Raw genomic sequence first — 5,805 nt, forward strand, 5'->3', positions numbered from 1 at the left:
CAAGTCACCTCTCATCTTCTTTTGCTCCAAGGAGAAAAGCCCTATCTCTCTCAACCTATGCTCATAAGAAATGCTGTTTAGTCCAGGCAACATCCTGATTAATCTCTTTTGTTCCCTCTGTAAAGCTTCCACATCTGGCTACCTGCTAAGAAACTAGAAAAACACCCTGTCACCCAATTGAGGTGATGTGGAGTGGGATTGGGATGATTTTTTTGGGAAAACATTGACTTTCATGGGGTCAGAAGTGATAGGAAGGCTATGAGTAGCTCATGGCTGTTCTTTGTATGACTTGTGCTAAACAAAAATGGTGACAACTTTTATCATGGCACACAGAAAAGAATGTTACTACCTGTGTGAGACCTCAGAGCCAGGACTCTGAGTGAACGATAACCACCAATAAATTCAGGAGTGATTTCAGAAGAAACCTCTTTACCCAATGGGAATGTTCAACATACTAACAAAGGAATGGTTGAAACAAAGCTCATAGATGCATTTAAGAGGAAGTTGCATATATATAAAAAGGAGAAAGGGATAGATGGATATTTAGATGATGTTACCAGAGGTGGAAGGAAGCTGATACAGTGGCATGCAAAAGTTTGGGCATCCCGGTCAAAATTTCTTCACTGTTTATAGCTAAGCGAGTAAAAGATGACCTGATTTCCAAAAGGCATAAAGTTAAAGATGACACATTTCTGAAATATTTTAAGCAAGATAATTTTTTTTATTTCCATCTTTTACAGTTTCAAAATAACAAAAAAAGGAAAAGGGTCCGAAGCAAAAGTTTGGGCACCCTGCATGGTCAGTACTTAGTAACACCCCCTTTTGGCAAATATCACACCTTGTAAACGCTTTCTGTAGCCAGCAAAGAGTCTTTCAATTCTTGTTTGGGGGATTTTTGCCCGTTCTTCCTTGCAAAAGGCTTCTAGTTCTGTGAGATTCTTGGGCCATCTTGCTTGCACTGCTTCTTGAGGTCTATCCACAGATTTTCGATGATGTTCAGGTCGGTGGACTGTGAGGGCCATGGTAAAACCTTCAGCTTGCACCTCTTGAGGTAGTCCATTGTGGATTTTGAGGTGTGTTTAGGATCATTATCCTGTTGTAGAAGCCATCCTCTTTTCATCTTCAGCTTTTTTACAGACGGTGTGATGTTTGCTTCCAGAATTTGCTGGTATTTAATTGAATTCATTCTTCCCTCTACCAGTGAAATGTTTCCCGTGCCACTGGCTGTAACACAAGCCCAAAGCATGATCGATCCACCCCCATGCTTAACAGTTGGAGAGGTATTCTTTTCATGAAATTCTGCACCCTTTTTTCTCCAAACATACCTTTGCACATTGCGACCAAAAAGTTCTATTTTAACTTCATCAGTCCATAGGACTTGTTTCCAAAATGCATCAGGCTTGTTTAGATGTTCTTTTGCAAACTTTTGATGCTGAATTTTGTGGTGAGGACGCAGGAAAGGTTTTCTTCTGATGACTCTTCCATGAAGGTCATATTTGTGCAGGTGTTGCTGCATAGTAGAACAGTGCACCACCACTCCAGAATCTGCTAAATCTTCCTGAAGGCCTTTTGCAGTCAAACGGGGGAGGAGGGTTTCATTTGCCTTTCTAGCAATCCTACGAGCAGTTCTCTCAGAAAGTTTTCTTGGTCTTCCAGATCTCATCTTGACCTCCACTGTTCCTGTTAATTGCCATTTCTTAATTACATTATGAACTGAGGAAACTGCTACCTGAAAATGCTTTGCTATCTTCTTATAGCCTTCTCCTATTTTGTGGGCATCATTTATTTTAATTTTCAGAGTGCTAGGCAGCTGCTTAGAAAAGCCCATGGCTGCTGACTGTTGGGACAAGGCTTGAGGAGTCAGGGTATTTATAAAGCTTTGACATTTGCATCACCTGGCCTTTCCTAACAATAACTGTGAACAAGCCATAGCCCTAACAAGCTAATTAAGGAACAACACACACAAAATGCTGGTAGAACACAGCAGGCCAGGCAGCATCTATAAGGAGAAGCATTGTCGACGTTTTGGGCCGAGACCCTTCGTCAGGGCTAATTAAGGTCTGAGACCTTGGTAAAAGTTACCTGAAAGCTCAAATCTCTTGGGGTGCCCAAACTATTTTCACTCTAAAATTGTACAAAACAAAAATAATACACTAATCTTGCTTAAAATGTTGAAAAGAATGCTTCATCTTTAACTTTATGACTTTTGAAGATCAGTTCATCTTCTACTCACTTAACTATTCACAGTAACAGAAATTTTGACCGGGGTGCCCAAATTTTTGCATGCCACAGTATATCCTATTTCAAATTTTTAAAAAAACGTAACTCTCAAGAAATGTAGAAATGTCTATTTCCAGCATCTCAAATTCTTGGGCCCTGTGGAGAATACATGTAAATCCTAATTCATGTAAATCACTTTAACCCAATAAATTTAATTCTCTAAATCTGTATTTAGGATAGGGAAACATTTTTCTCACTTACTGAGGAATAGAATTTTGAAACTCCCAAAAGACATAATTAGGAAAACAAATGTAAAATTTTAAGCGTTGTCAACAATAAATATTTTTTGTGTTTGGAGCAAAGCTGAACAATGAAACTGAGGTAAAGGAAAACTATATGGTCTGTTAGACTAATGTAGATCAACAGCTGTTTGGTGGTGAGGAGTAATGCTTTTTGAAGGTGAGATCTTATTTAACTACAAAGTACTTTAAACTACTTTCATTTGGAGTCTCTGGCCATACAGGTGGTATGCTTCTTGGTCAGTATGGAATTATCTTTGCTCAGACAATTGTTGATTTGATTAAGCCTTATATGACAATAATAAACCAATTCCAATTCTAATAAATAGAAGCATCTCCATGACATTGAAGTATTTCTGAAGACAAGGATGCTAGATTTCAAAGGAATTGGTGGTATACTTAAAAGGTGAGTCTGATGAATCATCAGTAGCTTGTTTTATTGCAAACCACTTTTGCCTTTGTTCCACCATTAACAGTATATCTAACAGTGTATCTGTTATTGATAATGGCTTTACATACATGTATATTGTCAATTGTGTTTCTTCTCAAAGAAATAGAAGACTACATTTATAATAGAAGCTTTATATTATTTCCTAAAGTTACATTAGCAGGTATTGGATTGTTCTGTCTTGAAATGTAGAAAACAATTGAGCCTTCAACCCACTCTGCTATTCAATATAATCATGGCTAATTCTCTTTCTTAACATTATATTCATTCTCTCTCTCTCTCTCTATCTCTATCTCTATCTCTATCTCTATCTCTCTCTATCTCTATCTCTATCTCCCTCTATCTCTATACCCCATTGATAGCTTTTTTGGAAATAGACCTTTCTCATATCAATGTATTCAGTAACTTGGCCTCCACAAATTGCTGTGGTAGAGTAATTCCACAGATTAACCATCCTCTATGTAACTAAGTTTCTCTCCCTAAATATCAGAAGAATCAGAATCACAATCAGATTTAATGTTGAAATGACGAATGTTGAAAGGGTTGGACAGAGTAGATGTGGAAAGGCTGTTTCCCTTGGTGGGTGAGTCCAGGACAAGAGGTCACAGTCTTAGAATTAGAGGGTACCCATTTAAAACAGAGATGAGGAAAAAGCTTTTTAGCCAGAGGGTCGTGGATTTATGGAATTCGTTGCCACATACAATGGTGGAGGCCCAATCATTGAGGGTGTTTAAGGAGGAGATTGATAGGTATCTAATTAGTCAGGGTATCAAGGGATATGGGGAAAAAGCCGGAAATTAGAACTAAATGGGAGAATAGTTTAGCTCATGGTGGAGTGGCAGAGCAGACTCGATGGGCTGAATGGCCTACATCTGCTCCTTTGTCTTGTGATCTTGTGATCTTAATATCACTGGAATATATTATGAAACTTGTTAATCAGCAGCAGTACATTACAATACATAATATTAAAAACTGTAAATTACAGTAAGAAGTATACATATATATTTAAAAAGTTAAACTAATTAAGCAGAGCAGAAAGAGAAAAAAAAGTAGTGAGGTAGTGTACATGGGTTTAATGTCCATTCAGAAGTCTGATGGCAGAATGGAAGAAGCTATTCCTGAATCTTTGAGTGTGTGCCTTCAGGCTTCTGTACCTTCTCCTGATGATAGCAATGAAATGAGGGCTTGTGAGGGGGGGGAGGGGTTGTTCTTAATGATGAACATTGCTTTTATGAGGCATCAGGCCTTGAAAATGTCCTGGATGCTGCGGAAGATTGGAGATTTTTTTTATCAGAACTGTAGGATTGTGCTAAATGCTGAGCTGTAGTCAATAAACAGCAGCCTGACAGAAGTATTAGTGTTGTCCAGGTGATACAAGGCTGTACAAAGAGCCAATGCAATCGCATCCACTGTAGACCTATTCTGGTGATGACAAAGTTCAGTGGGTCAAGGTCCTTGCTTAGGCAAAAGTTGATTCTAGTCATAACAAACCTCTCAAACCATTTCATCACAGTAGATGGTGAGCGCTATGGATGATAGTCATTAAAGCAGTTCACCCTTCTCCTCTTGGGCACAGGTATTATTGTTGCCCTTTTGAAGCAGATGGGATCTTACAACTGTAGCAATGAGAGACTGAAAATGTCTTTGAACACACCTGCCAGTTGGTTGGCACAGGTTTTCGGAACCCTACCAGGTATTGCATCCGGGCTTGTCACTCTGCAAGGGTTCACCTTCTTGAAAGATGTTGTGTCGTCAGCCTCCAGGACAGAGATCATAGAGCTATTAGATGCTGCAGAAATTCTCATTGCTGTAGTTTTATCCTCCTTTCAAAGTATGCATAAAGGGTGTTGAGCTCATCAAGGAGTGAAGTATCGCTGCCATTCATGATAGGTTTCGCTTTGTAGGAAGTAATGGCCTGCAAACCGTGCCAGAGTTGACATGCATCCAATTCCACCTCTTACCTTAATCAAAATTGTTCTTTTGCTCTTGAGATAGCTCACTGTTAATCATACCTGACCTGAATGCCACAGATCTAGCCCTCAGCAACTATGAATCTTCTGATTCATCCATAGCTTTTGATTCCAGTGTGTAAAGTATGTTCTCATAGGCAGGCACAGACTAATCCACATAGTTTTTAATGAAGTCAGCGACAACTGTGGTGTATTCACTGAGATTCGAAGATGAATCCCTCAATACAGTCCTGTCCACTGACTCAAAGCAATCCCGTAAGTGGTCCTCTGTCTCCCTTGTCCATACCGTCTTGGTCCTTTCTACTGGTGCTGCTGTCTTCAGTCTCTGCCTATACTCAGGGAGGAGAAGTACAGCTAGATAATCAGATGTTCCAAAGTGTGGGCATGGGATGGCATGGGAAGCTCTTTTGATAGTAGTGGTCTATAGTTTTGGCAGTGGTCCAGTGTGTTGAATCCACTGGTTCCACAAGTGATATATTGGTGATAATTATTGAGGCTTTTTCCAAGCTGGCCTAGTTAAAATCTCCTGAAATGATGCGGAAGGCATTAGGGTGTGCTGTTTCATGTCTGTTGATTATGTTGTTTAGTTTGCCTAATCTAGAACCTATTTGACACAGGCCTGAGATGGAATGTACACTGCTACCAAGGTGATGGCTGAAAACTCTCATGGCAGATAAAATGGGTGGCACTTGATTGCAAGATGTTTCAGTTCGAGTGAGCAGGACTGGGACAGAACCACCATGTTTGTGCACCATGAGGATATACCATAAAGCATACTCAAACTCCTCTGCCTTTGAAAGACCCAGAAGTCCTATTTTGGTGGTGTATTGCGAAGCCAGTGAGCTGTATCACTACATCCAGAATGGTG

Source organism: Hemitrygon akajei, chromosome 9 (assembly GCF_048418815.1).
Source record: "Hemitrygon akajei chromosome 9, sHemAka1.3, whole genome shotgun sequence".
Taxonomy (NCBI): Eukaryota; Metazoa; Chordata; class Chondrichthyes; order Myliobatiformes; family Dasyatidae; genus Hemitrygon; species Hemitrygon akajei.